The sequence below is a fragment of the Dipodomys merriami genome, unplaced genomic scaffold (assembly GCF_024711535.1).
Source record: "Dipodomys merriami isolate MVZ:Mamm:240054 unplaced genomic scaffold, mDipMer1.0.p SCAF_76, whole genome shotgun sequence".
Lineage (NCBI taxonomy): Eukaryota > Metazoa > Chordata > Mammalia > Rodentia > Heteromyidae > Dipodomys > Dipodomys merriami.
In genome coordinates, this window is record NW_027206357.1 from 4,780,909 (window position 1) to 4,803,424 (window position 22,516).

Below are 22,516 nucleotides of genomic sequence, written 5' to 3' on the forward strand. Positions count from 1 at the left end.
ATCAATAGAGCCATTCATGGAATCCATAAACAGTCACCTGAAAGGAGTCAGGGAGACCACAAAGGGAATGTTGAATAGATCCCAACAGAAGGAATGGGAGTCCAAGGAAACCATAACCAATCAACTAAGTGATTTGAGAGTAAACACTGAACACCAAATTAAGGAAGTAAAGAATTTCATACAAGATCTAAAACAAAGCTCCAACAAAGAATTTGAAGCCATAACAGCCAACCTATTAAAAGGAAAAGAAATGAAAAATAAAGTAGAAAGTCTTGACATTAGGTTAGACTATGCAGAAGATTGAATCTCCAGCATTGAAGACAGCCTAGGTATTATAGAGAAAGAACATACAACTATCCAAGACAAATTCAAGAAATATGATAGATCTATTCAACACTTGGAAGACACCATCAGAAGGACTTATCTGAGGGAAATGGGTGTAGAGGAGCATATAGAGACAGAAGGTAATGGTCTAGAAAATTTGTTCAACAGGATCCCAGCAGAGAACTTCCCAACACGCAAAAAGATAGGCATATTCAGATACAAGAAGCTTTTAAAACTCTAAATAGACCAGACAAGAACAAGACTTCCCATCGTCCAATTAATTATAAGCCACACAGGATCAATTCAGACCAAGGAAAAGATCCTTAACGCTGTTAAGGAGAAAAGATCAGTCACCTATAAAGGAAAACCAATTAGAATCACCTCAGATTTCTCAAAAGAGACAATTAAAGCAAGAAGAGCCTGGAATGGTGTATGCCATGCTCTAAAGACAAACAACTATCAACCAAGAATAGTGTACCCAGCTAAACTCTCAATCATAATTGAAGGTCTAATAAAAATCTTCCATAGCAAAGAAAAACAAACAATATATCTCCACCAAATCATCTCTACAAAAGATACTAAAAGATGTCCTAAACATAGAAAACCAACAAGACCACAATAAAGGCCAAGAAACCACATACAAACAGAATCCAAGAACCAGAGAAAGAATCCAGTAGGCGCAGTACCCAAGAAGGTGGATAAAATGGCAGGAGCACCCAAATACCTCTCAGTCCTCTCTCTCAATATTAGGGGATGTAACTCTCCAATTAAGTGACATGAACTGTCTAGTTGGTTTAAAATGCAAGATTCTTCTATCTTCTACCTTCAGGAATCACAACTTGCCCATAAAAATCAAACACATTTTGAAAGTGAAAGGCTGGAACAAAATCTACCAAGCAAACGGCCCCCAAAAACAGGCAGGAGTTGCAATCCTAATATCAGATAAAATAGACTTCAAATTAACATTATTGAGAAGAGATAAAGAAGGTTACTACAGACTAATTAAGGGATATCTCTTTCAGGAGGATATTAAAATTCTAAATATTTGCCAAACAATAGTGCACCCAAATTTATACAAGAAATACTACTATAAATTTCACATAGATCCAACGACATTAATTGTTGGGGACTTTAACAAACCACTATTCCCACTAAATAGATCTACTCGGCAAAAACTCAACAGAGAAACCGCAGATCTAAACAAGTGCATATATCAACTGATTTAGCAGACATCTAGCAAATATTCATCCAGCAGCATAAGAGTACACTTTTTACTCAGCAGCACATGGAACATTTTCCAAATCAAACTTGTCAAAATTCAGAAACATTGAATTCATATCTTGCATTCTATCAGACCAAAAGGGAATAAAATTAGAACTCAACACAAAAAGCCACCAAAGAAAGTCCAGTAAAAGATGAAGGCTGAAAAACACACTGTTCAAATACCAGTGGGTCATGGAAGAGCTTAGAATCGAAGTTCAAATGTTCATATTATTCAAGAAAAACTAGCACAGAGATTTTCTGCTCCTCTGGGACACAGAAAAGGCACGATTCAGAGGCAAGTATATAGCTCTGAGTTCCTATATTAACAAATTGGAGAGACCTGGAATCAAAAATTTAATGAGTTCTGACACTCCTTGAAAAAGTGAATCAAGATAAACCCCAATCAAGTTGATGGAAAGAAAGAATTAAAAATCAATCAGAATTAAATGAATTAGAATCCCCAAAAAAAACATATGAAGAATCAACAAAATCAGAAGGTTCTTCAAAATAATTAACAAAATTGACAGACCCTTAAAAAAGAAAAAGAAGAGAACACACCCAAATTAATAAAGTCAGAGATGAGAATGGAAGCATCACTACAAAAACAACCAAGATTCAGAACATTATAAAGGAATGCTGCTCAAAACTTTATGCAAATATGTTTGAGAACTTGGCAGAAATGGACATTTTCCTGGTAAATATTGACATGCTGAAACTAAGATGAGTTAAACCATCTTAACAGGCACATATTAAGCATTGAAATAGAAAGAGCAATAAGATAACTCCCATCTAAGAAAAACCCAGGAATAGATGGTTCTACAGCAGAATTCTACAAGGCCTTCAGAGCAGAACTCACACCAATACTCCTACAAATCATCAATGAAATTGAAAGAGAAAGTTCACTACCGAACTCTTTCTATGAAGCCATCATAACCCAAATCCCCAAACCCTCATCAAAGAAAGAGAACTATAGACCCATTTCTTTGATGAACATTGATGCAAAGCCTCTCACCAAAATTTTGGCTAATCAATTTCAACAATTCATGCAAAAAATCATACAACATGAGAAAACAGGATTCATTTCAGGGATGCAAAGCTGCTTCAACATACACAAATCAATTAACATAATTCATCACATCAACAAGAGCAAAGATAAGAACCACATGGTTATCTCAATAGTTGCAGAAAAAGCCTTTGACAAGATCCAACACCCTTTTATGGTGAAGGTCCTGGAAAAATTAGGAATCTATGGAACATTCCTCAATACAATAAAGGTTGTGCATGACAAAACTACAAAAGCATTATACTCAATGGTGAAAATCTAAAGCTATTCCCTCTAAACTCTGGAACGAGACAAGGAGGCCCACTCTCTACAGCTCTTCAATTCAAACATAAAGAGGAACCCAATAGGGAATGAAGAAGTATAACTTTCCCTCTTTGCAGATGACATGATCTTGTATTTAAAGAATCCACTTCCAAGTTACTCAAGGTTACTCAAAACTTGGGCAAACTAGAAGGGTATGAAATTAACCCTCAAAAACCAATGGTTTTTCTGAATGCCTACAATGAGGAAAGTGTGGCTGAAATTAGGAAAGCACTCCATTCGTAATAGCCCCACAAAAAATAAAATACCTACGAATTAACTTAATCAAAGTAGTGAAGGACCTCTATGATGAAAACTTTAAATACCTTTAAAAGGAAATCAAAACAAACTTAGAAAGTGGAAAAACTCCCATGTTCCTAGATTGGAAAGATCAAATCGTGATAATGGCAATACTTCCCAATGCTATCTACAAATTGAATGTGATACCTATCAATATTCCAACCTCATTCTTCAAGGACATAGGAAAGGCAATCCAAAAATTCATATGGAACAATAAAAGACCGTGAATAGCAAAAACGATCGTTAACAGAAAGAACAGTGTTGGAGAAAAATCAGTACCAAATTTCAAACTCTTCTACAAAGCCATAGTAAGCAAAACAGCTTGGTACTGGCACAAGAACAGACCTCAGGACAAATGGAATAGAATTGAAATGAACCTAAAGACCTACAGCCATCTAATCTTTGATAAGGGAGCTGAAAAAAATAGAATGGAAGAAAGACAGCCTCTTCAGTAAATGGTGCTCTCAAAATTGGTTAACTACTTGTAGAAAAATAAATCTAGATCCTTATATATCACCCTGCACCAGAATCAACTCCAAATGGATCAAAGACCTCACAATATAAAGACACTCTGAAAACATTACAGGATGGAATAGGAGAAACCCTAGATCTCCTTGGTACAGGCTGAAAATTGCTTAATAGAGACCCAGAAACACAACAAATCATAGAAAGGTTGACAAATGGACCTGCATGAAATTGCAGAGCTTCCATACGGCAAAGGACATAGCTAGCAAGATCCATAGAATGTCCACAAATTGGGAGAAGATCTTCACTAGCCATACAATGGACAAGGGTCTCATATCTAAAATATATCTGGAACTCCAAAAAATTAAATCCCCCAAAAACAAATCCTAAAAGAATCAACAGCCCAATAAATAAGTGGGCTAAAGGCCACAATAAATAAGTGGGCTAAAGAGAAACTACTCTGAAGAGGAAGGAAAGATGGACAATAAACACATGAAGAAATGCTAAACTTCCCTAGCTATAAAAAATGCAAATCAAAACAACATTGAGATACCACCTCACCCCAGTTAGAATGGCTATAATCAAGAACTCTAATAACAACATGCAGGAGGAGATGTGGATAGGGAACCCTACTGCATTGTTGGTGGTAGTGTAAACTTGTTCAACCACTTTGGAAAGGGGTATGGAGGTTCCTCAAAAGACTTCATATGGAGCTCCCCTATGACCCAGGAATCACACTTTTGGGCATATACGCAAATGATCACAAAGAAGACCACACTAAAGCTCCCAGCACAACTATGTTTATGGCAACATTATTTACCATAGCTAAGCTTGGAACCAACCCACATGCCCCTCAGTAGGTGAATGGATCAATAAATTGTGGTATATATACACAATGGAATTTTTGCCTCCATCAGAAATAATGACATTGCCCCATTGTTAGGAAAATGAAAGTCTTGGAAAAAATTATATTAAGTGAACTACGCCAGGTCCAAGTACACATAGGCCCCATGGTTTCCCTTATTGGTAATAAATAGGATATGTCTGAGACAAGCAGAAAAGGTCAGATTCGTTGATGTTAGGTGAAATGTACCCCAAGATAAGCATTCAAATATTTTTCTTTCATGCGATTGTTTCTAACCTATTTATAAGATGAATTTTTGTTGCTTTGTATGTCCCTTCCCCACAATATAGCTCCTGTTTTCACTGTATTTTATGTTGGTATAGTTTGTGGAAGGGAAAGGAAAAAAAATCTTTTAAAAAAGGATAGAGTTGGACCCATTGTAACAATGAGATGTACAAGATGTTTTGTCGAAAAATGAACTTTAAAATTTTCGCAAGGAGGGGCATAATGGGGGGAGGGGCAGGAGGGATGAGATGGAAAGTGATAGGAAGTGGAAACAAAAGAGGAGGCAACAATGCTTGATAAGAAATGTACTCATTATTTGCCCATGTAATTGAAACTCTTCTGTATGGTATTTTCAGAATAATAAAAAAAAAACCTTCATACCTATTAATGGTATACGAATTCTATGTGCTTAGAAGGGTCTTTTTATTTTCACAGCCGTTTTTGGCATACACAGACATATCATTGATTATATGAAGATAATAAATTTCCAGATGCTTGCCAGGAGGAGTAAAACCTATAGTTTATTTTTTTCCAGAGGCTTCCCATTTCATGAAAGAAATATGTTGCTTGATGTAGGATTTCACAAAATTATATTGCTAGGAAGAACTTAAACAATCATCTAACATTACAGAGATGAGGGAGATGAATTGATCTCTTGAATAATTTACTTTTGGGTCAAATAAGAGCAGGCTGCCCAAAAGGGAGTAGACTTTAGAGAAACATGATGAGTTGTATGTAAATAGGTGCTTAGCTGATTTTGTTAATTTGTGAACTAATACAGGGAAATAAAGTACAGCAAGGTAAAAAAAAATAAAGAACTCTGCATTGAAATACTCATTTGTGTGTGTGTGTGCACACACGTGCCTGTACACACACGTGCATGTTCATGTGCTCATGCATGCATTCATCATTCCTGCTCTAAGCATCTGTGCCCAAAGTAGTGGTCTACCACTTGAGCCACTGATGCACTTCTGGTTTTTTGGAGATAATCACATGTTTTTTCATGATTGTACTGGCTTTGAAAAGTGGTTTTCAGATCTCGGCCTCCAGAGTAGCTAGCTAAACTGATTCACCCTCTGAGTAGCTAGCTAAAATTCTGTTTGTCCTCTATGCTTCATTGCTCTTTTATTCCTTTCCTGAGGTAATCACAAACGTGTCATATAAATGTCTAATTGCTTTAAAAATACTGTTACTGTTTGGCACCAGGGGCTCCAATCTGTACTTTTAACTACTTAGGAGGCTTGAGAACAGAAACCAGGCCAAATTTTAGGGGAGTTCCTTCTCAATCTATAGCTGGGTGCATTAGATCATTTCCACCATCCTGCACTATCTAGAGACTAACATTGGAAGGACTGCAGGATCCAGGAAGCTAGACAAGTTGGTGTGCAACTCTGATGCAATTGATGATGGGAAACTTAAAAGGACAGATCAGGTGCATGTTTTTGTGGAAAGTGAACCCTTATCCTAAAATTAACCACTGACATAATGCCAGCCTAGCAAGAACAATACCCCAATTTGAAATCCTCACAATTTTCCAAAACCAAAATAAGTACATACATTGACATCCCAAAACTTAGTACAATCTGTTCTTTGCTCTAATATCATCTTTATCTGATTATCATATGACATGACAGAATAGTTTCTTCATTAAACTTATGATATATTTTAAAAGACCTAGAAAATTCTTTCTCACTTATTAAGTGCAAACGAATGGCATATTACCTCATTTCTTACATGTTTGACTGCCACTAAAAATCCATTCAATGATTAGTATAGTAATATATTCTGATTTATTACTTTATTTTTAACAGTTGTTAAACATGTTGCTTTTCTGCTGAAGTATAAGTATTTAAATAGTGTTAACACAGGGTGCTATATGCTGAGTCCTGGGAAAGAGTGCTATGTGCTGAGTTTTTCAAAGCATGCCATGCACTGAGTCCTATACAGGGCGTGCTATGGACTCCCTCCTTCAAAGTGTGTTGTGTGCTGAGTCATCCCAAAGGCTACTATATGCTAAGTCCTTCAAAGGACAAATTGTGCTGAGTCTGTTACTTAGTGTGCTTTGTGCTGTTTTTTGAAGTATGCTGTGTGCTGAGTCATCCCAAAGTGTGCTATGTTCTGAGTCCTTGAGAGGTAGTTTTCCCCAACAATCTCTCTCAGTCTCTCAGTCTCTCAGTCTCTCTCTCTGTCTCTCTCTCTAACTGGGTCACTGTGCACGTTCTTGATATGTGGAGTGGAGAGGCTTGGAGGAGAGTCTCCTCTAGAGGTGGGGCTGAGGGGAGATTCGATCCCCTGAGCAAGCGCTAGGGTTGGCGCGGAGTGCAGAGCTGAGGTGAGGCTGTAATTCCCATGGCCTGGAAGCCTTAGGGCCCAGTCAGGGCTGATCTTTTGGGCAAGGGTAGGGGGCGGAGCCAAGGGGAAGAGGGGACTGGGCAGAGGGGAGGAGGAGAGAGGGTAAGGGGCCTCAATGTGGTGCCAGCAGTGGCCAGGGTCTCACAGGGGCAGATGTACATGCACAGAGGATGTGAGGCGGCCTGCAAGAGGAGTAGAAGTAGAGAGAGAGAGCAGAGAAGAGCAAGGATAGGCATGAGGGTAAGTGGCTTCACATGCTCTGTTCGTGGATCAATAGAAAAATAGCCAAAACAAGAATAAAGGAAACAAATGTACAGCCAAGAAAAATATAGTTAGAATAAAGGTAGAGGCAATAAAGGTGCAGCCAAGTATAGAGGAAGCCTTGAACCAACACCCCTTCCTGCAAGCATGCTTCCATGAAGCTTATGCTTTGTCTGGCATGATCTTTCACGCAGATTCAGCAGGAGGTGTCATGGCATTTCTTCCTTTTTTATTTTTTAATTGAAGCTCATGAATGTCTTGGTGCACAGAAGAGATAAATCTAAAGATCATCCTGAAAATGACTGGAAATATAAGAATAAGAATTGGGAGAATTGATCTGACAATGGTATTTATTATTATTACATTAATCCAATCCAGAGGATTGAGAGCCTCCACGTAATGCTGCCAAAGATTGTAAGATTTTTACATCTAAATGAGCTTTACTAACTGCTATAATTTTATCCTGTAAAGCCTCCATAACATGAGAGATATCTTTATCTCTCCAGACTCCTAACAAATGATTTTTGGTGGCATTCCAATGAAAAGAAAGGCTATATTTTAGAACAGTAACACAGATATATTTCAAACTAGCATGACATTTAACTGAGAGTTGTGTTTTTAAATTTTTAACTTCCTGACCTATAGCCAGAACCACTTCCTCCAGAGGATTTATTTTCATTTCTAACTTGTTATCTATAATTTGTTGTTCTGCTAGGGCTAATGAAACATATTTGTTTAAATCAGTAACAAAATGAGCAGTGTTTACTTCATTTACTAAGGCTGCTGTAGAAATCGCTAAAGAGCTAATTATTGTTAATAAAGCACTTATTCCTAAAATCAAGGCCGCAACAAAGTGTTTTGGCTGCAACATAATATCCAGAATTTTCAGCAATTGTAAAGCAGAATTTTTAAACCAAGGGTCATTTTATAGATCTACACGTAACATTACATATGAAGGTCTTTTTAAAATAAAAATTACAGAATATGTTTTATCCAGAGAAGAAGTAAGACATTTAGTAAAATTATAATCCTTACAGCTAATATAATAAGATTTTCCTTGATTAATAATGATTAAATTATCTAGTTTTCTAGATAAAATTCCCATAGGATAATCTACACATGCTCTTACCCCAATTGCAGTACTCTTAGTTCTTTGGGCTTTTTCAGTAAAATCATGTTTGTTGTTGCAAAAATTCTAAACAAATACAGATGAATGCCCATTTAATTGTGAAAGAGAGAGTGACTCACCAAAACGGAAGCCACCCACGCTGGAGTGAGCCATCTTTTCAGGGGTTCCCCGTGCCTATCAGGAGCATAGCCATTAAACTTTCCTGAATTATGTTTTAAGTAGGCGGCATAATCATAATCGGGGTTAGCAATGGAAAAATAAAAAATACTATCTGGTGCCCCAAAGGCTTGTTAAAAGAGGCCTTTAGAAATCCACATTCTCACCATTTCAGAGAGGTAATTAATACATCCCCAAACTGATCTTTGTCATGATATTTTGTAGGCAGTTACCTAAATGTATATTCCTCTTGGGAATGAAAAAGGATTCGTTATAAGTATGAAAGCCTAATGTCATCATGCCAATTTACCACATCAATCTTTTTTAGAACTTTTTATCATTGGATTGATCAAGGGTATCAGTCAAAAAAGTTCTATAGTTTATAGGCCAACACCCGTGGAGATTTTCTCCTGATAGCGTTATGCAAATTGGAGTGGTATCTGTCATTCCTTCATAATTAATTGTTTGAGAAGTCATATGAGAATTAGAATAGTCCTCCAAACCCCCTAGCAGGTCACTATTATTTGTCATTACTTGTATTATATCCTCATCCCCCCACCCCATCCCATAGGATGTAGAAGAGGAGGATTAGGAACATATGTCCAGTATTGTTCTCCTGAAACAGACACTGCCTGCACAGCAATAATGGCAAGCATAGCAAGAAACCTATTTTCAACAGTGATAGTCTTTCCTGTAGAAACAACAATCTCCTCCGCAGAATGGATGAGTTTCTTAATTTATTCCCAGGTGGGTGGTTGGGCTTCTTTTGTTGTCTTCGCCTGTTGAGGAGAAAGGGGAAGACTTTTGAGCTTTGGCATCGCTTTCTTCATTTGCATCTTCTGTTTTGTTTTTTATCCCTGGGTTTCTCTTATTTTTGTAGGGGACACAAATCGGTTGCAATTCCAGATGGGTGACGCGGCTCCTGTGGAAACACACATGTATACCCTCTTCCCGAGGTGATTAATACATCAGGCCCTTTCCAGGTGCCTCTGAGCAAATCTTTCCTTTTAACTTTTGGCTGAACTTTAAATCCAATTTCGCTCCAATGTTTTTGCATAAGTGTAAGATTTTATTGATTAGTATTAAGGTGATTAATTACAAATAAAGCATGATGGTTTCTCTAGTTAATAAGTCAGCCATCATATTTCCAAATGAAAGAGGACCTGGTAAATTTGTATGTCTCTTATGTGTTCAATAAATAATTTTTCTTTTCTAAGTTGAATTAATTTTTGTAACTGTTGTAACAAGTCTATAATTTTTAATTGTCCTGATAAAAGAGCTGTCTCTATGGCAGGAAATAAGTTAACCATATGCTTAGAGTCTGTGTAAATGTTATGCTGCTGGCGAAATATGGTTAAAGCTAAAATTACAGCAATAATTTCTTCCTGTTGCTCTGAAATGTCAGATCCCTTTTAATAATAGGGAATGGTCTGGAATGTATACCACTGAAGTTCCATTTGAGAACCTATCAGTAAAAACTGTTAGAGCTCCTTCGAAAAGTGTTGTTACCACTAATGGAAAAATGGTTTTTACCTCTTCCACAAATTTTAATGAAGGATGTTGAGGAACATGAAATTTTATTTGTCCTGTATAATTTAATAATGCTAATTTCCAATTCTCATCATTCTGTAATAATATTTTAATTGTTTTTTATTATAAGTTATAAATATATTATACATTTCTTTCTCAAGTAACTCTCAGGACCTACTCATTGCCTTGCCAATGAGTTGGCTGCACAAATATACATAAGAAGCTATCATTCTTGTCTGACTGTGAGGCAAGTGAAGCCATTCCAGGACTCCATCTTGCCATAAACATCTTGTATAAGATGTCTTTAATATTATAATATCCCAGTCTTTATTATAGTCCAATTGGACCACTTTTGCTTGTAACTTTTCTTCCACCAATGAATTTTTTCTAACATTATTGGAGTGAATTGTCTCTTAGATTTAGGATTAGAATCCCCTTTTAAGGCTTCAAACAATGGGTGTAATTCTCCTGTGGTAATTTTCAAGTAGGGTCTAAGCCAATTTATGTTTCCTAGTAATTTTTGAAAATAATTTAATGTTTTTAATTTATCTAGCCTAATACTCATTTTTGTGACATGATGTATTATTTTTCCTAAATAGTTTAAAGGTTTATTATGTTGAATTTTATCTGGAAAATAAGCAAACCAAAGTTGGTTAATTGCTCAATGGTTAATTGTTAAAATTTGTTCTGTTAAATGTTTACTTTCAGCAGCTATTAAAATATCGTCCATATAATGAATAATATAAGCATTAGAAAACTCTTCCCTAGTTTTTTGTAAAGCTTTATCCACAAATTTTTGACACAATGTAGGAGAATTTTTCATGCCTTGTGGCAAGACCTTCCACTGATATCTCTGCCAGGGCCTTTTCAAATTACATGAGGGCACATGAAATGCAAATCTTTGAAAATCATTAGGATCCAATTTTATTGTTTAAAAAATCCTGACAATAAATGATTATTATATAATGTTCTTTAGGAACAGCCACAGGAAATGGAAGTCTTGGCTGAAGAACCCCCATGTCATACATGGTGTTATTAATGGCTCTGAGGTCTTGTACAACCTCCATTACCCAGGTTTCTTTTTAATTACAAAAATTGGAGTATTCCAAGGGCTATTGGATTCCTCTAAATATCCTTTCTGTATTTGCTCATTTACCAATTATCCTACAGCCTGTATCTTCTCTTGAGTTAGGGACCACTGATCAACCCACACAGGCTGTTCATTTTTCCATGATATTGCATCAGCAAACTTCTCATCAGCGGCCCCTATGAAAAATTTTGTATAGTAAAGGAATCTGCAGTAACGAATTTTAGTTCAATGTTTTGCAAAATGTCTCTGCCCCATAATGTAAGGGCAAAGAAGATATAATATAAGGTTGAAAGTTTCCAAATCTATTTTCACACTCCCACTTTAAAATTTTTGAACTTGTGCAACATTGTTAGCCATACCCAATCCCATTAATGTAGATTCTGTCTTCATAATTGGCCAGGATGAGGGCCAGTCTTTTCCTGAAATACATGTTGGGTCTACCCCTGTGTCCAAGAGATCTTTAATAGGCTTTCTATCCACTTTTATAGTTTTCATGGGTCAATCCTTAGAAATAGATTGTACCCAGGCCACAGTTTGTGTGGAACTGAAACCTCCTGTACCTCGATCTTCTTTTAGGATTTGATTTGGAAGATGGACATAATTTAAAATTAAGATTTGAGCTAATCTTTGATCCATAGGTATTTGCATATTTTTAAAGACCTTACCGTTACGTTAATTTTCCCTTGGTAGTCTGCATCAACTACTCTGAGTAATACCTCAAAGTTTTGTTATAATTTGAGCTTCTAGCAATTATCAAGCCCACAGTTGCTTCAATTACAGAACCATAAACTTGAGTTTCTATTAGCTGAACAGCATGCATGATAGAGATGATGTAATCTCTTTTTTCTGCCAGATCAAACCCTGCACTTCCTGGAGTAGCTCTTGGTAAATCCCATAGTGTAAATGGAGGAGACAAGGGGATTTAATGGAACTGATCCCGTAGGGGATTTTTGTGTAACAGTATGTGTTTCCCCTCTTTCGTTTAAGGGGCGGAGGGAGCACCCCTCTTCTTGTTTTTTGTCTCCTTTTCTTCTGCTGTTAGGAGAATTCTATCCTTATAATATTTTGATCTACACTCATTTTTCCAATGATTGCCTTTCTTTCATCGTGGACAAAGTCCAGGCGCTTTACCCTTTTTATTTTTACTAGGTTTATTTTGCTTTTGTTGAAAATCTTTACTCATGTGTTCTGACTGGCCACATGAGAAACAGACCCCATTTCTAGCCTGAGGTCGTGTCTTATGTAATTTTTGTTCATAAGCACTGAATGATTCTCCTTTCATTGCTGCAGCATATGCCATTCCTTGAGTGACTGCTGGTGATGCATCTATGCTTGCTTTAACAATATCTTGCAATGATCCCATCAGTAATTGAAAAGTACTTAATACATAACTTTTCATACTTGTTACCTCCTCCCTCATTTTTCTCACAGTTTTCCTTCTCCTCAATACTTCTCACAAGTTGATATATACATTTCCCATATATTGTCTTGTGAGCATTGCTATTCCATTGGTTTGCCCTTTGTCTTTTTTCTCACCATTTTGTTTTTCCTCTTTCATTCCCTAATTAAGGTAAATGTATACACAAAATACAGGGTACCAAAATCAGGGGGATAAACCATAGGGAGAAAACCCAAAACAAAATAGAAATCATATACTACCTTAAAAACAGCAACCGCAAAAAGAAAAAAAAGCCTCTGTTTTCATATCTTGGAGTTCATTTTGCTCTGCTTCAGCTTATATTGTAATATATATGCATAACAAAGCCACTGGAAAAGAATCGTTGCATGGACACTATATCATGAAAACAACATTAACTGTTTCTGATGGTAAAGGTGGAATTAAGATTGGTGAATTCACGATTCTGATAAAGGAATTTCAAAAGAGTTTTACAATTATGACAGGTAAATTTTAATTCTTCAGGATTTTTAACAACTTAGCCTATTAAGAAAATTTAAAATTGCCTGGGAAAAGAGGCTTTCATGCAAAGAAATCCATGGAGACTTAGTGGAGAGAGATCAATGTGGGTGAAGTTGGCTCATTAAACAAACAAACAAACCAATAAACCTCAGAAAACTTGCTGGAAATCCTGTAGGTTCCCTTGAAAATGTCCTTACCCAGGAAATATATTTTCAGTTTGTGAAACAAGGTTGTAGTGGAATTTAAATCCAAAGTTCTTAAAAAAAAAAGACATCAAAATTTGTGAATTGACCTTTACCAAACTGTAATTCTCTGAAAAATATAGTTTGAGTCAAAATATTTAGAGAGAAAGTGTCCTGAACAATGAAAGAATGTATTGGGTTTACATTTTTCTGTTTGTAATTCTTTCCACAATGTCTTTGCACATGAAGCACTGAAACACAGAAAAAAAAAATCTGATAGGATAATTCAAACCAATGATTTCACATTTCTATGTTGCTCACAAAAAATAATATCCTTATTAAGATGAGATAGTGAACACTTCTCTTATTACATAAGCCAAAAAATTTTGGGATCAGAAAAGAATTGAGGAAATGAAAAATGTAAGAAAACTCTTTTTAGAACCCGAGCTAAGCATATTGGCTTCAACAGTGGAGAGAGGCCAAAACTTTTTGATATAGATTCTCTTAATATTTTAGTTCCCTAAAGTGATTTTACAGAGCCTATTTGCCTCACTACGATGAAGAACAGATTGAATGAAGACATGAAAATAAATTACACATCCGAATGAGGCAACTTAAAAGAATTTTAAATGAGAAACAATGAAGATGGAGCAATGGGGGAGGCCGTATAGTCCTTCAGATTCACTAAACATGAAGCCAAGAAGCTGTGATTCATTGGAAATCAGGAAAGAGCTAAGAGGAGGACATAGAAGTAGGACATAGAAGCATTGTCCTTTGTAACAGACACTGTCATCCAAGGTATGGATGATTTAACTCTATTCTCCTCGATACATCTTGTTGAACAAATGCAAGACCAAGAGAAAAATAATCAATTGAAATAATTTTGCAAAGAATAACTTCACTTTTCCTGATATTATATCTAAGGAGAGACTTAAGAGAAAAGATAACAAGTGGAGTATACTTTGATTTCCTCTAAGCATCTTGTTCCCAAAATATATCTTTGAGGTTAGAAACGATTGAACCCAAAAGTGGTGGAATACTTATTTTTGTTGGCAATTGAGACACAAAAAGATTTTCAAGGTTAAAAAAAAGAAAAAAAGTATAGTCAAATATTTGTGATCACAGCTTCTTGGACTGGTTTTTGGAGACAAAGTTTTACATTAGAGTTTGTCCTCATTAACATAGAAGTTGGGTATTCATGACAACCAAATTCAAGAGGGAAGTTTAATGGACTAGCTAGGAAAGTAAAAAGAAAACCATTAGAAAACCCGAAAGTGGTGCTGTAGCTCAAGAGGTAGAGTGCTTGCCTTGAGCTGAAGAGCACAGGGACAGCACACAGGCCCAGAGTTCCAGCCCCATGACCAACAAAAACAAAAACAAAAAAATAAATCAAATTAGTAACAGAAACTGAGAAAACCTTGATCGTTCATCTTATATAATGGGTGGGAGAAGAAGGGTAACAAGAAATCTAAAGGGTTCTACATCTATGGCCAGGCAAATGTGTTAGTCATGTTCTTGGTGATAAGGATTACAGGTGAAAATGATCAATTTAGGGGAAAAAAATTCTCTGATAGTTCTAACTGAAAGATTAAAAAAATTGACCACTACTATTACTAACTTGCTAACTGCTGATTCTGCTTCTGTAAACTTGCTTACGCTAGCATTGACCCTTCCCTTCCCAGAAATGAATGAAGAAGTTTCAGGGACCAGATGCCAGCCCCAGGACAAGGTCAGTGGTAGTAGATAAAGAACAGACAGTACGTGTTCCTCAGTTCCCATTTAGAAATTCCCCAGACAGGACCTTGAGATAATGACCACCTGGCAAGACCACAAGCTAAGCCAAAGGTCAACCAATCATAGGCCTGTAACCATGTAACCCCCCCCTTAAACCAACCATGGGCCAGTCATTTTACAAAGAGTGTTACAAAATTTCCCGCATGGCAAAGTGATTGTTGGTGTATATGGTGACCTTTAAATGTACCAATTATGGGATGCTTTGTGTTATGCATTAATCTTGTGGTTTTTGCCTTTTAAAAAGGGCTTGTAACCGCTGCTCGGGGCTCCCTGTCTGCTCGGGACAGAGAGTCCGTTTGCGCAAACGTCGAATAAACTCCTCTTGCTTATTGCATCTCCCGGCCTGGAGTCTGAGTTTTCTGGGGCGCCCTCCCATTGATGAAAGTATCCTAGGAGACTAGGGTCTTTCACTAACATTTATATTAAACAGATGCAAAGATTGATCTGTTTAGATATCATCAAAATAACCATGACCATGAATATGAAAAAGAATGATAAAATTGGGGGCATTATTAAAGAGAAGAAGAAAAGAAAATTTCTGACATAAGTGTAGCAATGTGAGCACCAGTGTGGACAAGATTGGAAGAAAGAGATAAGGAAACAAAAAAGTAATCGAAACAGATTTACAGAAGAAAAGAAAAGAAAGAATTTGCAGGAAGAAAAGGTCAAAACTGTTACAGAGACATTGAAGGAAATATGCTATTTGGATTTGAAAACTAAAAGGACATAGACAAGTTCAATAAGAACAGTGTTTGGTGAACTGCTAGAGATGTAATTCATATTGATGAAATTTTGACATATGAATGTGAAGCCATAAAATTCTAGATCCATTAATTCAACAGATCCTTTTTATTTTAAATGTTTGGAACAAATGCTTTTATTCTGATCTTAGAAGAACTAATGAGCTCCAAGAAAATGTCTCTAAGAAGCCTTTCAATTCAAATATCACTGTTTGTCTCAAAACGCCTTAAATTCTACATCTTATAATGTTGGCATAGAGTTACACTGTGGAACTTTTATCCGCAGAGAGTGAGTACTACCCTATTGGTTAACATGGACAAAGTACCTTCATAAATAGACTGGGTGTTTGGAAACAAGAAGTGGTAGCTGAACAATGTTCTTAGCAGTTTGTACAGATGAAATGGAAATAGAGCAATCAAAAGGAACATGCAAATAAACAAAGGCACAAAATAGAATGTGCCAAGGAAATGCTGATGTACAATTTCAAATAATGTGCTCAGGTGTGAGGATGTGTTCAAAGTACAGCATCAGACTATATACTTGTATACCTTGAGAAAAAACTGCATTAAACTATTCTGGGATTATCATACGATAGAAACCTGTTACACTGACTCTCTAATCAGTCACAACATCATCAATTTAGGGAGTATTTTCCAAGAGCATACTGAGAAAAAGAGGGCTCATCACAATTAGTGTTCAGGTTGAAGTAACGACAATCACATAACGTTTCATATAAGTTTTCAATTATTTTGGAGCATTAAAGTGGGAAAAAGCAAAGTAAATATTTTGCATGTATCTGAATTAAGTGGGATGAATTATATTGGTCTCTCTTTAACTTGGAAGTTATAGGTTATGTTTTTTTTATACTCTACGTTGGGACAATGATCTGCTTTCAGTTATTTTCTTCTCTTCCCCTTCTTTTGCCCTTCCACTTAAAGAGACATACTTGAGCTTGCATTTCTAAATCCTTCAAAATTATCCATACTTCTGTCAGCCTCCTATATCTTTCTCAAGGGTATATCTTCTTACTACCATTTTTTTTATCCCATATGATATTGGATATCTTCCTGCCTAATTCAGTGAAAGATACACATTAGACTCATCCATATATCTCAACACTTGTACCACCATAAAATCCTATCCTACTTAGAAATCATGATTTTAGTATGTCTGGGGAGGTGACATCTGTCATTTTTGAATGACCATAATTGATACTTACATGCAAGCATGTTTTAAACCAATATGCCTCTCAGTAGATGAATGAATTGGCATGTCCATTGCGGTGCTGTGGGCTGTGGCGGGGACGAGGAAGAAAAATGGTTGGCTACCCTCAGTTATTAATCCTGGGTCCCAGGGCTGGCCAGATGGAGAGTTTCCCTGCATAGGGTAAGCATCTTTATAGGAATTCTTTATTGTCTATTTTTTATCTATACACTCTTGCCCAGTGCTTTCCTTTTTATATTTAGGGCAAATTCCTGGTCCTCTCTTGTTAACATCAGTAGCCTTTTTACAGTTCTTCTTTATATGTCCCATTTGACCACATCCAAAACATTTTAGATTAGATGGTTTGTAAAGCATTCCAGGCAGTGGGCATACTTTCAGCAAACCACTGCAAACGCCGGGATTTGGATGTAATGTCTTTACACGCCCTTAAATATGTATTTACATCCCCAGATTCTTTAATAGGCAATAGGACTCGTTGACAGTCCTCATTAGCATTCTCATAAGCCAACATGCCTAGTAGTTGTTGCAGTGCAGCCTCTCCCACAACAGTATGTTCCAAGGTCAGTGTCAATCATGATAAAAATTCAACATAGTGTTTATAAGGTTTTTGAATTACTTTTGTCCAGGAGCCATAATGCTCTCCTACCAGCCGAATCCTCCCATGCCTCAATACCTATGTCTCATAACTGCTCATGGAACTCTTCAGGAGAGTTCACTTGCATATGAGCATCTGCATATGGTTCTGTTCCACTCAACATAGGACAGGTTATGATCTGCAGGCGTGGATTATTGCTCTGTGCATTTTGTCTAGTCCTTTCTGTATATAAGTCAGTAAACTACATTTGCCATTGTAGGTATTCTGGTTCCTTAAGCAAGGCTCTACAAAGCATCTTCCAATCCTCGGGAGCAAAATTATCGGGCAAGCCCATTAAGTAATTCCTTAACCTAATGAGACTGAGGACCATAAGTCACTGATTGTTAAGTTTACCAATATCATCGACAGCAACACCCTCATATCTGGTTGGTTGAGCTATACCATTCATAGGAGGTAGTCAAATTACAGGATAAGAAAAAATAGGCATTTCTTCATCAAACTCACTGAGCCTTCTGTTTTGTGAAGGACTGATGCGGTAAAAATTGCTTCCGCAAGCTGAGGAGAGGAAGGCTGTTTTACTTTCACCTTCTCAGATTATCCTTTCACTCTGCTAATTTCTAACTCCATATGTAGTAATCTTGATAAAATCAATTCCATTTGCTCAGACATTCTATTTACGCTTTCAGTTTGTTCATTTTCAGCTTTCTTTACCTCTTGTTTTTTCTCCTAATTGTGATGCAGCCTTATCTATTGCATCCTTAACCTCCGAGTCCAATAGTAAACCTACAATAGAAGGCACTGCCTCTTTCTTTAAGTCCGCTATTAATCTTTTCTCATTTAAAGCTTTAAAAAGGGTATGTAAAGTAGCCTAAATGGACCAAAATCTAACAGGAATCCTTTCCCCTTCTCGAACATCTCTTTCTACAATACTTTACTCAATTCCAATTATCAACATCTAATACCCCATCAACGGGGAACCAATGATTCCATTCCCTAAATACATTAATACACATTTCTATGTCAAAAGAAGAAATAGTTACACCACAAGCAGCAAGTAAATATTTTAGCATATGTAAGTACGGAGTAGACTTAACTTGTTCCATCACCCTGTAATTAAAAGTACTTACCTGAATATCCCTTCCTGTATTCAACACTGCAGGGTCCCTGTTTGTGTGCCAGTTGTCAACGTCTCAGGCATTGGGGTCCCTGGGTAAGGGTCGCAAAATCACCAGGACACAGGAGTTGCAGAGTGCAAACAGCAATTGCCACTGCATGCTGTGCTTTATTGTTAGTGGGTATTTAAAGACAAGCAAGTATTATCTTTGCCAATATTTATTCAGCAGACATTCACACAAAGAATTTCAACAGATACAATTTTGCTTAAACTATGAGATAAATCTTTGTATATTTTTATCTAAACTATTTTAGAGCAAGCTCAAACCATTTCCCTGTACTCTGGAAAATGCTTGACTAGCTGTTCGTCTATGCGTAAGTAAGCAGAAGAGCTACTTCCTCAGCTTTGAGACATGATAGCTTTGAGATAGGGAGAGAGAACATGTTCCCTCTCTAGGCTGGTATGCCAAGAGCTTTCCACATACACAAACACAGTCCTCAGATAATCCTGAGGCCGGAGCCAGCATCATTCTGCCAGTCAAACACAGACCCTGAGTCTTCACAGAGATTGTCTCACCAAGTCTTCTATTACTTTAAGCAAAAACAAAGCAAAGCAAAGCAAACAAAATAGACATTATTGTTAATTAAGCTGCTATTAAAGATTCTAGGCACAATTATACTGTTAAATGATGTTAGTAAATATGTTTTGTAGATACTGATCTCATATGTGTCACAAAAATATCCATGGATTCATAACTAGAAACTCTGAAGTGTAAAGTATATTAATTTGGTGAGTTTCATTAGGTAGCCAATGAAGAGAACACCACAGGGTTTTCAGTCAGGTAAAGAAGTTTATTTACTGAACTGCTGCCCATGCCATACATGGTAGAAATGCATGTAAAAAAAATGGGGCGATCCAACCTCTGGCAAGGATGAATCTATGTGAAGGACCAGATGAGGTGTGGTTGTTTGGGGGAAACTCTGGCCACACTGTATCTGGATGTGACTTCAAGTTCTGGGACTCACATCTGGTCAGATGGAAAGTGGGACCAGAGGCTGACCAGGTTGTGACTTAACAGGATGGGGAGGTGGCTGCCTCCAGGTGTGCCAGATACTAGGCAACACATAAAGGGTTGAAACTTAGCCAAGAATTGGCTGCATAGGGTCTGCATGACCTGGGGCAGACCTAACCTAACAACAAATACAGGTAGTACTTCTGACATATGACTCCTGACTCCAAACAATTCATTCTCAGTCATGTTCTTTGTTTCTTTCTTTGTTTCTTTGTTTCTTTCTTTCTTTCTTTCTTTCTTTCTTTCTTTCTTTCTTTCTTTCTTTCTTTCTTTCTTTCTTTCTTTCTCTTTCTTTCTTTCTTTCTTTCTTCCTTCCTTCCTTCCTTCCTTCCTTCCTTCCTTCCTTCCTTCCTTCCTTCCTTCCTTCCTTCCTTCCTTTCTTTTCTCCCTCCCCTCTCTCTTTTTTGTTTTATTGGTTGGTCATAGGGTTTGAACTCTGGGCTTGGGCAATGTCCCTCAGCTCTTGAGCTCAAGTCGAGCACTCTACCGCTTGAGCCACAGCGCCACTTCTGGTTTTTGAGTGGTTTATTGGAGATAAGGGTTTCACGGACTTTCCTGCCCAGGCTGGCTTTGAACTGCAATCTTCAGATCTCAGCGTACTGATTAGCTAGGATTACAGGTGTGATCCACCAGCGCCCAGGTCTTTCTCTCTCTATCTCTCCTCTCTTTCACTCACCCTCCCTCTCTCCCCTACCTCAACTTTCTCAACTCTCAAATAATGAACACTTGCTGAGTTGAACTCACAGTCTGGGAGAGCAGCTCAATTGGCATATGTGAAATTTATTTAATGTTTCCTTCTACTTCTACCACAGGTCACTGGGATCAAATAATGAACACTCAGCAGCATGGCTTCTCAAGCCGTTTGGAGGAGGAAAGCAAGCATGCTCACTTCATTCTGTGAGGTTCACCCTGGGAAGGTGGGGCAGACTCCTCCCTCCTCTTGCTAAATCTCAGCCCAGATTCTGCATCCGTAGAGGTGACTGCCTCCAAGAGTCCCAGTTACTCAAGTGAAACAGTTACAAGGCAGAGACTTAGCTTCTTGTGGTGCTGAGATTAATGGCAGCATGATTCAACATGACTCACTAGTTTATTGAGATTGGGACTTCTTAAATTTTTGGTTAGGCTATGTTCAAATTGTGATCTATTTATTTCTGATTGCTAACCATGATTATAGATGTGAACCAGCACATCAGACCATTCAAAGTTCTTTATGCCACATGGACAACATGAAGTTTATTTTACCAAATGACATACAACTAGACAGACAGCAAAAGTAAGTCCTTAATTCTGGTCAAGATGTGTTGTTAATGTGAAACAAAATTACTTAGCAAAATTTCTGACTACTGCGATTATACTTTCAAACTTACCCTACACTTTAATATCAAATCACTTATATTTAGCCCATGATTCACTCAAATTACCTGTAATCATTTATGTCTGGCCTATCTTCTAGAAGTAGGGAGAACAGGAGCTCACACAATTAACTAAAGTGGTAGAATTTGAGAGGATCACAGTTCTGAATAGGTCTAGGAAGGAAAGTATCAGCCATATCAACCTACTAGGTAGGGATATTGGAATGCAATCCTGATCCCTGCTTTTTGGGCTGGGTGCAAAAATTGCTACTCTGCGTAAAGTAACTTAAACTAGAAAGGAGTGGTGGAGTGACTCCAGTGGTGGAATACTTATGTAGCAAACAACATCAAAACTCAAATCAACTTCCTAAAGATAAAATAAGACAAGGAAAGAAAGAACAACTCATACTGAGCTTGGGTTCATTGTAAAGATTTACTCTAAATCATTGTAGTTATAAATGCCATCATTTCTTTCTAGGAGCACACACATTTTGTGTGAAGACTAAATGAAAAACTAACACCATATATATAAAGCTTTGGTAGAACACAGGTGTAGCTTACAATGGTGAACACTTAAGTTTGCATGTGCAGTGGTGTTGCAGGGTTGTTAAGGTTTATGGAAGTCCATCTTTTTGATTGACTTGACATGATGAAATTACCTAAACATAAATAACCATACAGTTCACTGGACAGATACTGCTGATATATATATATATATATATATATATATATATATATATATTGCACACACATGTATGCAATTATATATAAAGTGACAGGTAAATAAAAATTAAAAAAATATAATGAATAAATTTAGTGAACAGATAACTTTTCCAAAGTATTATTTTACCTGAAACAGTTCATTTCATAAAGTCTACAATGCTATATCACACTTTCATGGCTGCTTATCCCCTTCAGCTTTTTTATGAAATTGTTTTTTCTTTGTTTTACAGGTGAAAAGCCTGCCAATAAATATACTTTCATGACATTCCTTTCTTTAGAAAATGTAAAGCACGTTGTGTTATCTGGCTCTTTATGTATCATCAATATAAATTTTTTATAATTTCAAGTACATATTGTCTAAGATCTCACTCATTCTCTTCCAATAGTACCTATGGGAAGGAGAAAATGAAGGATTATTCTTTTAGTTTGGGAGTTTCTG

The 22,516-nt window shown here is 36.9% G+C and overlaps 1 long non-coding RNA gene across 1 annotated transcript in view; it reads left to right on the forward strand.

Moving 5' to 3' along the window:
• The window catches only part of LOC138818435 (uncharacterized), a 46,405-nt gene extending 25,395 nt beyond the window's left edge, over positions 1-21,010 (forward strand). The window contains exon 4 of the long non-coding RNA XR_011369129.1: positions 20,815-21,010. This is a non-coding gene — a long non-coding RNA (uncharacterized lncRNA). The remainder of the gene's footprint in view (positions 1-20,814) is intronic.
• Positions 21,011-22,516: the final 1,506 nt, after the last annotated feature.